The sequence below is a fragment of the Periplaneta americana genome, chromosome 1 (assembly GCF_040183065.1).
Source record: "Periplaneta americana isolate PAMFEO1 chromosome 1, P.americana_PAMFEO1_priV1, whole genome shotgun sequence".
NCBI classification, from domain to species: domain Eukaryota; kingdom Metazoa; phylum Arthropoda; class Insecta; order Blattodea; family Blattidae; genus Periplaneta; species Periplaneta americana.
Genome location: NC_091117.1, coordinates 184,128,677 through 184,149,013, shown reverse-complemented (window position 1 = coordinate 184,149,013; position 20,337 = coordinate 184,128,677). Strand labels below are relative to the sequence as shown.

The following is a 20,337-nucleotide window of genomic DNA, read 5'->3' as shown; positions in this document are numbered from 1 at the left end:
ACTAACACTGCACCTGAAGTAAATATTGTTACATAATTATTTTAGTGAATTTCCATTAAAACTATTACAAAATGAAGTCATAATAAAGATGTAAAAAAGAATGGTGTCAGGTACACCGAAGCTATCAAGCAATTTCTCTTACTCTTTTACTCTTTATTTTTATTCACCTAAAGCTTGTAGATAAGTTATGTTAGAACTATGTTTAAATTGCCTCACCCAAATAGACTGAATAGTTACTTATCTAAATTTAAATGTGAGCCAGGTTTCATAAATGAGGTGTGTGAATATATGAAAGCTAATATTTCAGAAAAACCATGGCTTAAAGACTGCACACTTATAATTGATTATTGATTCTATGTCACTGAGAAAACAAATTCATTGGGACACTACACATTCGTGGTACTCTGGTTATGTTGAATTAGCTGGACTTGTAGACGAGAAAGATGTATTAGCTACAGAAGCATTGGTGTTTATGACAATTTCGATTAAACATAATTTTAAATGTCCTGTTGCATATTTTTTTTACTGACAAAGTAAATTCTAATGTCCAGGCACAGATTTTGAATATATGCTTAACTAAATTGTAACTAAGTATATTCCATGTTGAATCTTTCGTACTCTACTTTTAACACTTTAATATAAATAATTGATTAAAAGGCGATCTTACTCGTGTTAATTATGTAAGCATGTGTGGCTTACAGCTGCTTCGGTGTTACTTGACACCATCCTCAGAGCCTACTAGATCTCGGTGCTACCTCAACTTCGCTGCCTGTTGTGTGTGTTCTGAAATTGATTTGTGTGTTGAGAATTTGATTAGGGTGTGTTTTAGTGTGTCTGTATATTTCATATTGTTCTAGTGTGTTGAGTTTTTGGTTTTTGGGTTGTATGTATAGGATTTCCATGTCTGTATTTATGTTATTGTATGTGTGGTTAGCATTAGTTATGTGTTCGGCATATGTAGATGTATTGTGTCCTCTGGTTATTGCTTTAATGTGTTCTTTGTGTCGAGTTTGGAATGATCTGCCTGTGTGTCCAATGTAGAAACTGTCGCAACTATTGCATGTGAGTTTGTATACGCCTGTGTGGTTGTATTTATTTGTTTGTGTTGTTTGTGTGTTGAGATGTCTTTTTAGTGTGTTTTCTTTTCTGTATGCTATGTTGTATTTTTGTTTTCTGAATGAGGATGCGATCTTGTGTGTGTTTTTGTTTTCGTATGTTAGTGTGATGTATTTCTTGTGTTCTTGTGTTTGTTGAGTTTTTATTTTGTCTTCCTTATAATGTTTATTAGGTTTGGGTTGTAACTATTTTCTTGTGCTATGTATTTGATTGTGTTCACTTCTTCATTGTAGTGTTGTTGGCTCATGGGTATGTTGAGTAACCTGTGTACCTTTGTCCTGAATGCAGAATGTTTGTGTTGTGTGGGGTCATTATGAATTTACATGAGATACAAGCGTAGAAAGGGTTAAAATTTGCTAATAAACTCTCAGGCGCCCATGTAAACTGGAGAAATCAGAATGTTAGATTAGCTGTGCAAACTTTTAAGTCCTACCGTCGCTGATGCTATTGATTACACTGGCCAACACACATTTTGGTGCCTCCAATGTCCGACCTGTTCCTAAGTATATTCAACTCGCTGATTCCAAAAATGGCACCAGTTTTTCCCTATCAGCTCTAGTTCTTGAGATACAGCATAAATGCCATGTACCTCTATTCACTCTAGTCGGTCGTCAAAATTCAATATATTTTGTGGTATTGTTTTAATTAATCTCTTTGTAGCATAACAGAAACAGATTAAAAATTATAATAAACGTGAAATACACTAAATTTAATCATTTGAAACGAAAAGCACGAGTTTCAGATACAAATATTCCAATCATTCAATACAGAAGTGGCTCCTTTTGTAGTAGGACTTCCAAGTGTGGGATCTGCCAGGACAATCATGCATAATGTTCCAACAGTAATCTGTCATCATGTGTGCATCCCGTCTTCCTTGGTATCTGTCTCCTATTGTTTTTATTTATTAGTGAAATCTTTCACCCAGTTCTTCGCTTAAGTCACCAAGATTCTCTGGAAAATTATCTAAGTGAATGTGCAGAATATGAACTTTAATGCTCATTTTACATTCAAGTCTGTTGAAATGAAAGAACATCTCTTCTAATTTAGTATAGTTGCCTGCTTGTTGCCAAGTAAGTTTTCACAAGAACAAATAAAGATCAGGCACAAGATTATATTTCATTAATTGATTCTATGAAATGTGGTCATTTATGAGCTATCTGATCGTTGACCATCGAAAATTTATGCTTCAATTTTTCCGTTGTAAGTCCAGGCATTTTATGCTTTATGTATTCAAAACACGAAACATTTTTATTCACAGCCTTTAATTTATATTTTATGTGTAATGGTGACAGAATGATTCTGTCTCGCGCTATCAAAGGTGCATTTATAACAATGTACTCTCTAACCACAATATCTTTCCTTGGAGGCCAATCCTTTTTTATCCAATGAATATGTTTGGCCCTACTGTCCCAAAGGCATAGAAAGTAAGGATATTCTGACTAGCCACTTCATTGACTAAGAAGAAAATGAACCATCTTCAAGTCTGCATAGATGCTTGTGGTAATTTACTTATTTATTTATTCTTAATTAGCTAGTGAATACAAAACTTTTCACATTTAATACAGTTATAACAAAGTCAAGCATAATACAAATTGTATCAATTAATTTTTGTTCTTAATTTCGAGATTTTCCTAACACATTGTAAGATGTATTTGTGATTTTATAGCACCGTCAAACGGGGTGATACCGAAAATTAGTGGCTTTTTGTGTTTCAGTGTTGGTAGAAGCTTGCTGCTGAGACTCTCTTTCATTTCCAATATATTTGTAATATTTATTACATTACTCTACATGCTTCTGCATTCAAAAGTCAGAGTTATTACATTCACTGCTCAGACATTAACAGTAAACAGTGAAGCTAATGAATTTTTCGTACTGAATACGTCGCTATTGTACAAAACATTTTTCGTATACTGTGGGAAATGTCATATTACAATTTCTTACGCTTGTGGAGTGTTGCCTTCGTGGATCTATGATCTTCCATGGAGCAGATTCCCTGTTTCTCCAGATATTCCTCTATCTTCAGGTTATCCGTGCTCTCAACTACCACAGAATGCCAGAGTTTCTGGAACTCATCATCCACAGGCAGAGCTGCTGTCTTGTTTGTGAAGAACACAATCTTCTTCTTGTCAATCGGTCGCGAGATGTATAATGATCTCATTCTGCAGAGCCTTGAGGGTTTTATTACAATGTGGCAAAGATTCCTGAACGTCTTCCAACAGAATTCCTTCAAGACTCTTCAAGTCTTGTTGCGTCAACAAACGCAGTTGATTCCGGTAGTAGGCCAATATTTTGAATTTTAAAAATAAAATATTTCCTCCAAAGCCAGTGTTTGAGGGAATGTCCCCATAACACTGGCAGCATTCCCACGCTGGATAGCAATAGCGATTCTTTGTCTCAAGAAATCAGTCGACCTGGAATCTCCATTGAACGCTTGCAACTTTTTCCCGATGTCTGAAACCAGCATTTTAGCCTCTGAGCACCAAGGTCCCAACGTCTCAACAACAAAAACAGAACAAGTATCTGTCCTGGAGATCCCGATACTTATTCCTTTTGATGCTCACTGCGGATGTTGCAGCAGAACCAGCAACTTTGGAGGTGGCAGGCAAATGGGATGGTGCTAAAGTGTCAACACAAGCGGCATCCTGTAGCAGAGATTTTCCATGAGACCAGGGTATCAAGGTCAATCCATCTGGTCTTTTTCCATCAGATAGGCAGATTCCAATAGGTTCCAGGATTGATGGAAAATCAGCAGAGACAAGTGCCCTTTTAATGATGTCATTTAATTGAAAGTGCCTGGAAAATCTCCCGGTATTTTTGGGGCAACTTAAGCCATGGTGACCATAGGGGTCAACAGTGGCTCCACAAAGACATTTATGTGGGAAACAAATCTTGGACCCGAGTCTTAAGGCGACAGCAATTTTAAAGGACATATTGTCCATTAATGTGCCTATATTGGAAGATGGTATTGTCTGAAGCCAAGACCCTGATTCCTTCTGTCGTATTGCATGGTATCTAGCTTGATCGACCTCAGACGATGACGACGCTAGTAGAGCCTGGTAGATATCAGAGGCATGGATGTGGTCCCATTGTTTCTGAATATCACGAGAAGCTGGGAGGTTGTTGTTTCCTGTAATGCTGAACCATTTCTCCAAAGCCTCATTCACATAACAGATCCTGATTTCATCACCTTAATTGAGAGAATGGACTTGACGAAATCAAGGACTCCATATGCAGAAGCCAAGAAAGCATGAGACAAACATCACTCACATTCCGGATTCCAATACCTCCAAAGGCAATAGGCAGAGTGGCTAAAATCCAATTGTTATCTTCAAGAAGTATACTGAGAATCGATTCCAGACAGTTTCTCAGTAGATCATCAGTCTCTTGAAGTAGGGATGGAAAAAGCCATAATGGGGTGGTGCGAAGAAAATATGTTAATTTAGGAATTAAATAACAGTTCTTTAAGAGAAAGTACGCTGTATGTGTGGAAAGAGATTGCAGACCATCAAACAGTTGCTTCATAATTTCAAGCTTTTCACGCATACTTGACTCTACAGTGGGAAGAAAAATGGGAGATCCAAGGAGAGTCAAATTAGATCGAGATACTACCTTAATCCCTGGAGCTATATTATTGAATGCGGACACTACAGCATCGTCTTGTGTAGAGCATAAGTATAATTCGCATTTTTCAGGATTAATCTCCAACCCAATGGATCTACAGGAATCTATAAGTTTTTCAAGATCGGAAAGGACCATATCTGGATCCCCTCCCAAAGAACCGTCATCCAGGTAAAAGAGGTTCAAGGTACTATTCAAATGGGTAATGACAGAATTCAGGGTTAGACTAAATAGCAGTGGACCTATCGGATCACCTTGTTGGACTCCAGCCTGCGATGAAATGATGTCAGAATTGTAATACAGGTTAGATGGGTTTCTATACGCTTGCTCTTAACAAGTTCAAGCATTGTGTCTCTTTCAAGGCAATTAAATGCATTTCTAAAATCGATCTTAAGAAGAACATTTTGACTGCCTTCGTTCTGATTTAGAAATGAACGTACCGAGTGAATGATGGCTTCACATCCTTCACTGGTGCCAAAACCAAGCTGCTGAGGGCGCAAATGTTTACTAACTTTCTCCTTAACAGAAGTGCAAGCTAACTTAGCCGATAATCTGCGAAAGGTATTCCAACTGTGATTGGACGTATCCCGCCATTTTTCTTTTTGATGGCAATTAAAGATGCTCCATATAAAAGAGGACAGATTTCAGGATTAACTTTACCAGCCAACATTAGATTACATAATCTAGTAATAGCATTTAGGAGTCTCCTACCAAAATCTCCAGCAGATTTGGATGTGAGATCTTTTAAATGTTGGGGACGAATCCCATCAATACCAGATGCAGAGCCATTAGGAAAGGTTTTTATTCCTTGCAAAACCATATCTTGAGATACAGACAAACACACTTCATCGGTGGTAGGAGGATCTGGAAATGCCAAGGGCCGTGATGGTGGAGGGTGTTTTTGTACTAAAGCCTCTTGTGTAACTCGTGAAGCACGAGCTACTCCTGAATCAGAAGATAGAATTCGAACAGCTCCCTTTATATCACTGTCTGCCACTTTAGCTTCAACAATGCGTGACCTAGAAAGTGTAGACTTATTCTTACGGGGAGGAACTTCCAATGTAAAATCATTAATGTTCTCTTTGATTTTAGACACTAAAGATTTGTCAGAGTTCTTCTTTGATCGAACATGTATCCGAAGGGCGATATATGCAAAAAGCAGAAGCTCTTGCCAACATTCTTCACTATTTTCGGAAATACATTTATCAATAAGTTGAGTCAATTTTTCTGCTGCAAAGCTTCTAGCTCCTTTAGGAATTCTTCTTAAAACTCTTGTATTGAGTTTACAATTAGCAATCTTTTGATGGAAAAACTCAAAAGAAGTATTTTCTGAATTTAACAGAAGGTCGTCAGGAGGTTCATTGGGATGAGCCCTAGCCCAGTGTATTCACAGTCCTTTCAAGCCTTTGTAAGATTTAGCATCACTGCCAGTGCAAATTGGGCATGAGACTAATTCGACATAATTAGGGGCTGAGATATTATGGGTCCCACCTTTTGATGAACAAGATGGACAGAGCCAGGGGGAGTTAGACTCACCAAGGACTTTTACTTCATCACTGCATAAATAGACACAGCTACCATGGAACCAGCACTTACACTCTACACATAAAATTAAATTATATTCTTCACAAGTTCTACGATTATCGCAGAGTAGGCATTTAATGGATTCACTGGCATTCATGAACGAAGATATGAATCAGGTTAAATAAAACAAACATACAGCAATGTGTTGCTAACGAATATCAATAAACTCTTGTAGAATGAAAATGTCAATATTTCATTAACCTACTTAATAGTTCAATTCACGAACACATCCACAATTACAGTTCACAATTAATTATGCCATATAAATTCAAGAGATTAACTTCCTATTCAACGTAGGAAGATAGGAAAAGCGTTGCTAACGAAAATAATTAAACACACACGAATGAATAAAATGACCAGATGTCAATAAAATATTTAGTAATTTAAAATATTTGGTAATTTATCTTTTCCAACACTAAAGAGAAGACGTTGTACTCTTCTTTCATCATACTGTAGTGACCGATTGCAATGGAGGTATATTTGTTGCCATTGTTTAAAAGAACACATTTCAAACTACGTTTTGAACTGTCAATTAAAAGAAGTCATTCACTAGGGGTATATTCTGATACACCCATTTTCTTCAGAAGGCCTCTGAAGTTGCTGTAGAATACTATGTTTTTGTCTTCAGTAAAAAAGAAAGAAAGCGGCAAATCTCTTTCTCTCCTTTGGTAAAATATGATTTTCATTCCAGGCTAAAGTACATTCTTTTTCTTTAGTCTGGAGGCCAGCAATTCAGAAGACTCCTTAGAAAGATTTAGTCCCTAATCAGGTCACTCAACTCTTTCTGGTCAAAGCGTTCATATGTGAAGCTGTTTAAAAATCACTGTAGCTGCGCCACTTTCTTAACTTGTGCTATATCAGATATATAAGATCCATACTCTGAGAACCGTGGTAACTCATGGCAGGGTGGAATTGAGGACCATTTTTGCAAAACTTGCTAAGTGAAAAAACTAAATTTTACAGGAGAGACAAAACACTACTGGGTGTTCATTTCAAAGTGTGTCATGACGTCACTGTTGTTGGGTCACCGATTTGAAGCGAGTTTCAGCTTATATGTTAGAGAAGTTGCCTATTATTTAAGGCGTTCTTCAATCTGAACTTGAGAACGTGTACGGTATAACTTGAACGTCGTAGCAACAGATGGCGGTCTGTACAGTCTGTGTGCTACCATAACCTCTTTCGAACTGTGTTTTTCGCCGGCAAGTCGTACGCAGGGTATTTGTTATCACTGGTTGCATACGGTAACATTCCACAACACAAATCAAATGCTCCGTGTTCATGTTGACCGTCGAAGTTAATGTCAACAAATACGTAAGTAATCGTCTTAACCCTCTCCCCATATCCCGACAGTACGTATTTCCAAACAGTTCACATTCCTGCCACTACTGGCGTTACCGTACGTATCGGTACGTACTCTTCAGAATGAACGCCGTACTTGCTAGGCAACTTCTCTGCCTCTTAGGTTATACACCTCTGCGGAAATGTAGGAAGATTGAATTCTCTAGGCTCATCGGCTAGCCACATGACGGCATACAGCGAGCCATGACACATTTTGAACTGAACACCCAGTATATAAGCAAGTTTTGCTGTATCTCTCACTTATAGCAGAAAGCAAGTTTTGAAAAAACGATCACACTTTGACACATTACAATGAAGAGAAATAACCCAATTTTACTAAGACGCCTTGAACATCATGTAGAGGCCTGCCTTATGTTAACGAATCCATCAAAATCTCAATTTTGAAAATTTTGCAGTTAGCAAGTTTCGCAAAAACGGTCCTCAATTGTAAAAGATGCGAGTAAGACACAGATCTCATGGCTAAAAGTGATCAGGATATGATTATTTCAATTGAGTTCTGTGATATTAGCAATAAAAAATATGCCATCAAAATGATTTTTTGGTTACAGGAAAACCATTTAGATGTTTTTACAGATAATTTTGTAAGAAAACAGAATTATGATATAGGTACCGGTATACTATATAATTATTAATTAACAATATCTAAGAAACTAGAGCTGATATGGCCTAGCTAATGTGATTTTCTGAATCAGCACATCAACTAACCCTAAGAACAGGTGTAAAAACCAAGGCACCAAGAAAAAAGTTCTTTTTTTGTTGGCCTGTGTTATTTAAGGATGATTAGTCATGAGTCTTTTCAGGGTTTTGAAGCAACAATTGAATTTATAAGATACAGGGACAGATTGCTCGACATTTTAAATTCCAGGAACCCTTTCTCTTCTTGTCATAAAAAGTTACTATCATTGAATAATGAAAACTATTGGAAAGAATTATTTCATGAATCTAAAATCATTGATGATTGATGGTATTCCACTATTGCCGCATACAAGAAAAATGTTTGTATTAGGATATATTGTCTGTATCACTTCTATTGAAAACATTGCCATTGGTATTTTGAAAAGACAAGATGATTCTTTAAAATATTTATTAACATATAAATTTTGCCAGGACCACCTTGAATTACTTTTTTCATGCATCCGGGCAAGAGGTGGGAGGAATAATAATCCTAACACGCTCCAATTCAAGTGGGCACTGAGAAAATTATTGTTCAGAAATGCTGTTACTGCTAGTGGTAACTGCCTAAATATGGAGCACTCAAACATAGAGTCAGTGCTGGAGTTTAATAGTAATAACAGAATCTTAACTCAAACTTCTACATCATGTGATCTTAGCAGTGATACAGACATTATCCAGCTTGTAAACAGTTTAGATTCACACACTTTAAGTAGCTTCCAAGAAAATATATTATGTTACATTGCTGGCAGTATACTTAAAAAACTTCTTGAGTAAATTAACTGTGAACACTGTCAGGTAATGTGTGTTAATCAACAAACATTTCAAAGCATCACAATTACACCATGTTGCCTTGCATTTTTCAATTTCATAAATTTGTATCCTATCAAGGAGTGGACTTATAGAACTGTCAGATGATGTGTTTGTGATTGTAGACATGTTGAGAAAGCTTTTCAGATTTACATTATTCAACAGAATATGATAAGTACCATATGTGAAATATTGATAAGTACATTACTGATACTTGCTTTGTCATACAAAAACTGCTGAGTTTAGGTAAGCCTCCATTTACTTCCTTCCATCCTCCTACAGAAGAACTGAGATATGAAAATACCCACGAAATAAAAATTATAAAGGCAGTCATTCAAATGTTTAAGGAGTTAGGTACCCTACAGCTTACAGCAGTAAAATTTTGGAAATATTCAACATTTTTTTCCTCCATTACTATATCTTGTACAATAATAAAAATTAGTATGTGTAAAACACTGTCCTTCTGCTATATGAAAAAATATTTTTATGATTTAAAAAAATATTTACTTTTTTTTTTTTTTTTTTTTTTTTTTTTTTTTTTTTTTTTTTTTTTTCAAAATTCAGTTCACTGTGCAGTGATGAAGCGTTTCCCACATAACTAAAAAACTAGCCAACATTCTGTGATGAAATTTTTTGTGTGTATTTATGCATGTTATATCTACAATATGATGCAAGATCATTTCTCTACCTTTGATGGATTGTCTGATAAAAAATAAATCCGTTTACAAAATGGTCAAATATCAATACTTTCTTCTAACACACAATAAAAAAATATTATTTATTAAGGGATGTAGTTGAAAGAGCAATAAAATAAAAAGAGAGAACATGATCAAGTTAACATGTTTATGAGTTATGAGGGAAACGCTTCATCATTGCGCAGTAAATTGAATTTTGCAAAAAAAATAATAATAATAATAATAATAATAATAATTTTTTTAAATCGTGAAAATATATTTTTTTTTCATATAGCAGAGAACAGTGTTTTACACATACCAATTTTCATTATTGTACAAGATACAGTAATGGAGGAAAAAAATGAATATTTCCAAAAATTTTACTGCTGTAAGCTGTACCTAACCCCTTAAACACTGGCTTAAAACATTTTGCTAAAAAGTTCACATTGAAGGTTGCTAAAGGAAATGCCACCGCCATAAGGAGCAAATTAACAAAACAGATATTGTTCCAACATGTGTATCTTTGTGGAATAATAGCATTTTAACTATATCTATACAGATTTTGTGTTAGATATTAACAAATAAAATGCATTGTGATATTTTGAATAGTATATTTTTCTCCTTATATTGTCTGTGTATTGATATAATGTAAGGCTATTGTAAAACCCAAATTCCTTTCAAGAATGAGTCCTTATTTAAGTGGATTATAATGTCAAATTGTTTGTAAGATGTATTAAAAATAATTTCTTGATCTTTAAAGATTTCGAAGAGTGTCTAAACTGTATGTGTGAAATATCTCAGAGCAGTTTCAAAATAAATTAACTGATGAAGTATATGTGAAGCTGAATATTGCCCCTCAGACCAGACATGACTAGTTGCACAGTTCTTATGTTACAGTGCTCCATCCAGTTTATCTTATAAGTCTATGGGTTATCCTCACTGTCTACATTCCCTGCCACTTGATAGCACTGAGACATGAATCATTTGCCTCCCTTATCGTAAACTTTCCAGTATTGTTGTTAAAGAGTATATGCTTAAACTGCATGCTGGTGCTATTTCTGTCGCCAACAGAAATATAACACTGCTTTGTGAGACTACAACACTTGAGAGATAGCAACTGATAAGAATGCAGGTCGGTCTTGAACTGATTGAGAGGTAATGCAAGTGTCAGTGTTGCCACACGTATAATATTCTCAATATCACTTTTCATATTATGCATGGTGCCTCGAAAAACCCCACAACACAGTTTGAGGGTTATGCATTTCTTTTAAACAGATTTTTTTGTTTCCCCAAATCGTTGTACTTCGTGACTTAAGGGTTTTCTCAAAAAACCAAGTCAATTGCTTTCGAGTGAGCACACCTAAACTTTTATATTTATATATTTATGCAATAGAGAAGAAAACAAATTATTGTATGCACATCGGAAAGCATTTCAGTGAGATTTTTGTCATGCTCCTGAAGTGGTATGTGAATGTATGTAAGCCACTGAAAATAACACTATTAATTCTAAAATATATGTCTCTCAAAATATTGTTGTTCATGTTCAGAAATGTGTTATTGCGAAATTGTATCTATGTAATCATGTTGCCGATGTAGTATGTTAAGCATTGTAGAAAGAGCAATCTCTTAATTCCTAAAATAATATGTCTCTTAGATTATTATTGTTCATGTCAAATAATGACTTCTCGTGAAATTATACTGTACCTTTCTCTATTCTGTATATAAAATAAAAAATAATGTAATTAATATCATCTGAATTTGTAAGATTTGTAAGATTAGAATTTGTAAGATTTCTAAAGTCATATTAAAAAAAAAAGATATAATACAGTATAAGCAAGCATACAGCAGTCAAGGGGTAAACAAATCTTCCAATTTAAATAATTTAATTATTTAATGAAATTATATATACGTATATAGGCCTATTGATTCTTGGTACGACCGATAGAGAGAAATTTTGACCCACTACGACACCCCAATGGATTCAGACTGGAACAAAGGAATTACCTATTTATCGTCAGCTGTCTGAAGTTCAAGTGAAAACATATATATAGGGTAAAGTTGCCTAATTTCGTGATAGGTTTTTTTTACTGAATATCACAGGATTGCATATCTTGCTAAGAAGTTCACTAGTGCCTCAGAAGTAGGCGAAAGATGCACTATTGCGAGAAAGATGTCTAGCGCTATTGTCGAACGGCAAAGCATTGGCTGACATTTTTTTTATCAATCATAAGAAAACTTTATTATACAATTATGTACAATACAATTGTGCTTAAAAATTATAAATACTGTGCTATAAAAGCACACAAGAAACATGTATGGAGGTTGCAGTCCTGTGACTGTCCTCTGGCAATATGTGAAACAAAACAAAAATGTTAATCTTCAAACAATAGATCTGAGTGTCTTTTTCTTTTTAATCTTCTTATTTGGCGAGGCGGTGGAAGTTGTTCTGGGATGGTATTAAGCAGTTCATTTTGATGGTTAACCATTGAACGATGAAGTCGTATGTAGTAGCTGCGCAGGGTGGATTCAATTGTAGGCACGTTCAAGTCTTTGTGTAGGTTGTCATTGCGGATGTACCAGGGTGCATCCATGATTAGACAAAGGACCCACTTCTGAATAGTCTGAATTCGTCTGATTTGGGAATTGGATGCAGATCCATACCACAGCCATACATCCATATAGGTCTGATCAATGAAATTTTAAAAAACTATCACGGAATTAGGCAACTTTACTCTGCATGAAATTAAGTGAATGTCAGCACAGTTTCAAATCAATGTACAGATCTTATAATTATTTTATATCTGTCTCTGTACAACATCACATTTCCGATGTTGAGGAAAGGATATGGCAGATGCTCACGAATAAGATAAGCCACTTGAAATTAAACGGTCACTGATCTGCAGAGATAAAATGTAAGATCTGTAAAACATTGAGTCAACACTTAGTTGGTTATAGGTATCGAGGGATATGGTTTTGTTTTGCTCAACTTCAAGACAATGCTACTCATTTAAAATTTTTGTGACTGTAGCCTTTATATATTTTTGTTTAATTTTACTTTGTTTATACTCATAGTTTGATTTTTTCTATTACCGGTACTTTATTTATACGCTCGTATTTCTGGGTGGCGTGGAAGAGAAGGCCTATTGGTGTTAACTATATCAGATCAAATAAATAAATAAATGAAATTAAATAAACTGAAAAAAAAAATTAAATATATAAAATAACTAAATTATATTAAATAAATAAAATTTAATTAATAAAATAAAATAAACTAAATAAATAAATTAATTAAAAACCAGTTGACGTAACTCACGTGATGAAATTTTTTCTTTTCAGTGCCTGATCTACAACTGTTTTAAATTAAGTTGATCCTGGCAGGCATTTGGCTAAAATGTTTGTTAATTGATATAAGTGACGCTATGTGAAGATTCATCGTTATGGACGAGAAAAACTTAGTAAAGGCAATTCGTTTTGGTGTCTGTAGTTGAGTTTCCGAGATTTCTAAAATGTCTAACAACCTGTTTAAGTAAAAATAGTAGCAAAAAGGAAAGCCCGAGCAATGCCGGGTGCTTTCAGCTAGTACAATATAAAAATTACATTATTTTGTTTTCTTATAAAATAAAATGAATAACTTACTAGAGGGCAACGTTTTATAAGTAAAGAAAAAGTAACGGCATTTACATCAACATTCTCTTAGATTTCAGAATGGACACTATTTTCGTTGAAATTAATAAATATTTCAAATGTATTCTTCGAATATTAGAATGCAATGTTAATTATCAACATTAGTTTTAGAAGTAATTACTAGGGAAGTAGACATTTATTCCAATTATCCAATGTCGAATTAACCTATTTCTATTGTATTATTATTATTATTATTATTATTATTATTATTATTATTATTTGAAAAAGGTTTGACTCCTGCGAAGGTTTCTAATATATATTTTCAATCAGTACGTTAATTACCATATGACTGACATAATGTAGTAGCCTATGATAAAAAAGCTGTGAAATTTTAACTGTCTACTTTCACTTGCTCCAGAAAAAATGGAGACACATGCACAGAGATTTTATTTTTTAAAACCAAATACACAGATGAACACGTGGGAAGAATTGTGTTTTCTTAACTGCACAGTCCCAACAGATTCATCTCCTGACTATTATAAAAATGCACCCAACAAGAAGTTTCAGCTACAAAATTAATATAAGAAGAGGAAGAAGATCTCTAAGTCAAAGAGTTTTGAAATTAATGTTCTCGGAAAAAGTAAAGATTTGTGATTTTCATACTGATAAAAATCAAGTAACAGGAATGCAATACATCACTGCATCATAAAATGCACGTTAATTTATATCAATTTCTTCAGAAAATTTAAATATATGTTTTAAATAGAAAATATGAAAACAACAATATTTAAATTCTCTTGCAGCTGATTGATTATATTTTAAAATCAGGTCGAAAGTTCTCAACCTAAGTACTATCGATTTTCTTATCTACAGCTTCTACTCACTGACGCTAGATCCATTTTTTCATTCTCTATGGAATTCGAGTTCATTGCTCTACGCGTAACAAAGCCATCTTCAACAATGCAAATGACATATTGGACGCCATTATGATTTTTTATTTCAATTAAAGCAAGCAAGGATAGCGTTTTATGGAGAGTATGTGTATTGAGGAGCTCAGTTCGATTCCCATGGGACAACCAGGATCAACCTCTTTCCACTGAGGTAAGCTTTCTAAGTTATATTATGATTTCTGCTTGAAAACTGCAACAATAAGTAAGGAATAAAAACATTTACGTTTTGTGGCGTCAATGACGATTCTAGGAATAAATGTGTATGTTGGGGCTGCCAAGTAAGCTTAGATTGGACCTGCATATTTAAAAACACTACCAAACGCGCGACGTAATAAAAAAAAATTACTGAGGACAGTGAGGTTTTATGGTTTTAAAACATATTGTTTTATGACCATCCTTCCTTATTAATAAATACAAATAAAATAAATCGCATAATGTGTATATTGCAGTGCATCTGAAAGTGTGGAATTCTGTGAATCGTAAATTATATTTAAATAGCATTTTAAGTTTGGAGAATGCTGCAAAATGTATCCAAAATCACGAAAATACGAATGAATAAAAACTTTAACCATCACCAATAATAATTATTATGATATAATCGTAATATTATAAAATAAATATTAATAATTTTTATATATTATTATTACTATTAAAGATATAAAAATAAATATATCATTAATCAGTTTCATATCTGGATTCTGTACGTATTTATCCATGACAAGTTATAGAAATATGCTAAATGCAGAAGCAGACATGAGACCAAAGCTTTCCGCCCTAAAACCAGATAATTATACAAAAAATGTGTACCCTTTAAAAAAGAACGTAATTTATCCCACCCAACAGAACAATTAAGTACTAGATTACATATAAATATTTGTGTGAATGGGCTCATTACGAATGTACCAGTCTCGTACTACAAATATCCACTTGATGTTAGAGATACAGGGACTAAGTTCCCTTCTTTGCAAATGAAAACTTCATGGAAGTATTAATCATTTCATGAGTAAAATATTGCAAATTTTGACTTAGTTCCTTTCTAAATGGTGCGATTCAAATATATAGGTGGTAGCCTAGCTACATATTAATTATAGGATAAGGTATACATACGAGTATTTTATCACTTAATTACATATTTGGGTGATTCGCAGTAATATATACTTAAACGCCATTTGTTCCACATAAAATATTAATTTTTACTAAATTTCAATATAATAATAATAAATTATGGCTTTTAGAGAATCCAGAGGTTCATTGCCGCCTTCACATAAGCCCGTCATCGGTTCCTATCCTGAGCAAGATTAATAATTACAGTCCCTACCATCATATCCCACCTCCCTCAAATTCATTTTAATACGAGTATTATCCTCTTATCTACGTTTCAGCCTCCCCAGTAGTCTTTTTTTCCCCTCAGGTCTTCCATCTAACACTCTATATGCATTTCTGGATTCACTGATAGACCTACATGCTACATGCCCTGCCCATCTTAAAGATTTGGGTTTAATGTTCCAATTTTTAGGTGAGGAATGAAATGCGTGCAGTTCTGCGTTGTGTAACTTTCTCCATTCTCCCATAACTTCATCCCTCTTAACTCCAAATATTTTCCTAACACTTTATTCTATAGCAAACTTAACCTCTGTTCCTTTTTCAAAGTGAGAGTCCAATTTTCACAATCATACTGAACAACCGGTAATAAAGCTGCTTTATAAAATCAAACTTTCAGTTTTTTTGAAAGTACACTTGACAAAAAATTATTTTCAAACGAATAATAGCAAACATTTCCCTTATTTATTCTGCGTTTAATTTCCTCGCGAGTGTCTTTATATTTGTTGTTGTTGCTGGAAGACATTTGAATTTGTCTACCTTCTCAAAGGATAAAGTTGGAATTTTTATCAATTTTTATATGTCCAGTTCATATTAATTTATGTTCTGGTCAAGATACATAATACTTTACTTTATTTTTTCGGAATTTACTTCCAAACCAAACCAAGTAAAATTTCCTTGTTTTCCCTAATATTTCTTGGATTTCATCATAACATATTCACGTCATTCGCATAAACAAGAAGAGGATGTAATCCGTTCAATTCTGAACTTTCTGTGTTTTTCTGGACTTTCAAAAATGACATATTTTAGAGCTAAGTTAAAAAGAAAAAGGTGACAGTGCATCTTTTTGTTTTAGCCCGCAATGATTTGAAAAAGCCTGAGACAGAAATTGGCCTGTACGGACCCTGCCGTACGTTTCACTGAGACACATTTTAGTTAGTCGAAATAGTTTCTTGGGAATACCAAATTCAACGAGAATACAAAAAAATCTTTCAGTAATCCATCTATTACCGGTACGCCTACGTTCAGACGGACTTAAGCTTCTCAAAAGAATATCGGATAAATTTTTGTACAACGTCAATAAAAGTGGTATTCGTAGAAAGTTATTACAATTAGTATTTTTCCTCTTCTTAAAGGAAGATACAGTTATGGACCCCTCCATTATTTTATTCTGGTTCAATTTCCTTTTCTCAAATAGCAAGTAAATGCTTATTTCACCAGATAATGTTTTACACCCTCTTCCATTAATTTTGTGCACTGGAATTTTATCGATACCTGAAGACTAATTTTTTCAGCTTTCCTATCACAATTTCGACTTCAGAAAGTCTGGGATCTGGTATAAATGGCTCAGAATTTTATATATTATATTTTAGTTCCGATCATTTCTATTTGGCCTATGTAGACTTAGTGGTTCCCAAAATAGTTTTTCTATTTGTTCAGGATGGAATGAGAGTTTGTAAGCAAGTCACAGTTCTCATTCTTGATCGCGTTTATCCTTGCCTGATATCCTTTCTTAAGGGGTTAGGTACAACTTACAGCAGTGCATTTTTTGGAAATATCCAACATGTTTTTCCGTATCTTGTACAATAATGAAAATTGGTATGTGTAAAACACTGTCCTTCTGCTATATCTAAAAAAATATTTTTATGATTTAAAAAAATTATTTATATATATTTTTCAAAATTCAATATAGTGGCAGTTTACTATGTAGTAATGAAGCGTTTTCCTTATAACTCATAAACTTGTTAACTTTTTTATATTCTCTCTCTTTTATTTTATTGCTGAAACTCATGTTTACCCTTAATAAATAATTTTTTTTTTTATTTTGTGTTAGAAGAAAATATTGGTATTTGACTATTTTTAAAAATGAATTTATTTTTTATCAGACAATCTATCAAACATAGAGAAGTAATCTTGCATCATATTGTAGATATGACATGCATAAATACACATAAAACATTTCATCACAGAATGTTGGTTAGTTTGTTAGTTATGTTGGAAACGTTTCATCACTGCACAGTGAACTGAATTAAAGAAACGTAAATACATTTTTTTTAAATCGTAAAAATATTTTTTCATATAGCAGAAGGAAAGTGTTATACACATATTAATTTTCATTATTGTACAAGATACAATAATGGAGAAAAAAATGTTGAATATTTCCAAAATTTTACTTGCTGTAAGCTGTATCCAACCCCTTAAATTCCTTTATGTCCTTATATAAATGTCTAATGTTTTATTCTTAGTATTTGTTTCTATCTCATTTTGTTTTTCCATCAAATAATAACTCTTTTTGTTCATAAGTTTACAACTTTCTTCCCGTCTTTCATTGACATTATAATTTGTAATAATAATAATAATAATAATAATAATAATAATAATAATAATAATAATAATAATAATAATGAAAACAATATAAATATGCACTACGAGAATTCTAAGTTTGTACAATATGTTAAAAGTGATCACAATGGAGAAGTTTGAGAAACACTGGCATAATGTATCACAATAAACAGTTATTATTAAATTTAATTCAAATTCAAGTAACTGTTACGAAAATCTTCATATTCTATCCATAATTTAAGAGTAATGTATTGCACGAATTAACAACTGCTTCGAAATGTTTGTAATTTTTCATCCACCCACGGTACGAACTCACAATATTAGAGGCTTTACAGGTGGCCACGAACTGATCACATGTTCCTCGGATAACAGCTAAATTGACATGAACTCATATTTCTTCTATGGTCCTTCTATTATCGAAGCAGTCTCAATGTTAAAAGGAATTGAAACACATTGATTCCCATAACTGCTTGTATTCCACTTGGTCTTATCACTTGTTTGGGTCACATAATCCCATAGCTCATTATGGATTCATTTTACCTTAATATTGTTATGCCTCAGGGCTTAAGAACTCCCTATAGCATGATTTCCTGTGGGGTGTCAAATCTGAAACAGTCCAGTGAGAGGATTTTTTGACAGCAGACAGTGATACAGTAGGATGGTGACATCGTCTGGCAGGGATCGAGGACCAAGTCGTAATGGCATCGGCAGAGACAAGAAATATACCATTGTAAGTAACTTGTTATGTGTATTTGTATGTATTTAATACGTCAAGTATAGTTTCATTCACAACTAATTCAGTGTGGAATCTTAAGTTCAGTAACCATGTAGTTTTCCTATAATATCCTGAGAGTCCCAACTCTTTCAGTAAAATCGTTTCTTTTCCATTATAAGTGTAATGGTGATATCAGAAATCCTGATAGGCCTAAGTGTGAGCGGCAGTCGAACGCAGTAGTCATTCGTTCAGGAAGTCATCCGACCTAAGTTGACGGTGGCACAACAAAAATGGTGTTCAGAGGTGAGATACGACGCGAACTACTCATAGACGCATTCTATTCAATATGTAGCTGTCTATCAGGATACAAGGGAAACTACTGAATAATGTTTATATATTTCAGACTGATAATAATGTGTCTACACTCTACACCAGATGTCTTTGGAGCAGACCATAACAAGGGTCTCAATGCATCTCATGTTATCGCTGCGCTCCCATTGGTTGGCGAGTCATTACTTAGCTGAGAGTGTTGTAGACACTAGCGTGTGCATATCCTGGTTACGAGACTATTTAGAGACGCGTCCACTACTACAGTTTCTATTGCGTCTAGCATCTGTGTGGTGTATGAGCAGACGACAGCAGTACAACTAGTGACTGATGCAAGAAGGTATGTTCAAAGACACATTACTTTATTTTTCACTTTTCGTTATATGAATGTAGTCGATTACTTGAGGTGCCTAGAAGCAAAGTCAGCAATCTCCACTTTTTTTAGAAACTTATATTATGGCAGCATTGGATCCACCTTGGTGTTTTCTAGCAATCTCCAGAGGTGAAGCAAAAGCAGCTGTAAAAGGTTTAATTTTCATATTGAAAACCGGGGTTAGAAGCAAAGGCAGCAATCTCCATGCTCAAATTTGATAATCTGAGAAGCAAAACCAGCAATATCCACATTGGCCAATCAGAGAATCCCATTTGGTCATGTGACCGTCAGCTGTCTTCTTTCCTTTTTCTCATTGTTATTATGGTTATTACAGTGTCAGTTCTATTTCTCTGAGGTAAAAGTAAACTAAATTACTTTGTTTTAATGAAGACAGCTATCATAAAATTTCCAGTAAAATGAATAGTATAGAGAAACATTCTCAAGAGACCAACCAACAATAATCGCAATGAGAGGTGAAAACTTTTACTTGCGTGACACAGGCTGCTTTAAATACATAACAAAAAAAGAAACTCATGTCACTCAAATGGTTCCAAAACGCATTCCACCTCTACAACCAAATCTTGTGCAACCTAAGAAAATTTCTGATGTCAAACGACTGCTTCAAATCCACTTCAGTGAGAACTGGCGTCAGAACGCAAAATTGAATTTTTACAAGCCGCCAATTGACAATGTTGATACATTGGACTTATCTAATGAGGTAGACACTAATGACTGTGCGTGCGAACTCATGGAAGAATCTCCAGAATTGTGTGTGTAGCAAGATGAACAATAAGACTTTTCAAATGTTGAATATTGTGAAAAAAAAAATTGTATGTTTTGTTATCCCTAAAA

General features: G+C 34.1%; 2 protein-coding genes across 5 annotated transcripts in view; one reads left to right on the top strand and one right to left on the bottom strand.

Moving 5' to 3' along the window:
- Positions 1-2,849, top strand: part of LOC138705116 (CD2 antigen cytoplasmic tail-binding protein 2 homolog) — a 143,259-nt gene extending 140,410 nt beyond the window's left edge. Inside the window, exon 6 of the mRNA XM_069833763.1 lies at positions 702-2,849. The gene's annotated coding sequence lies outside the window, so the exon portion shown is untranslated. The remainder of the gene's footprint in view (positions 1-701) is intronic.
- LOC138705100 (conserved oligomeric Golgi complex subunit 4-like) overlaps positions 1-20,337 on the bottom strand; it is a 481,496-nt gene that overhangs the window by 327,250 nt on the left and 133,909 nt on the right. The window lies entirely within an intron of this gene.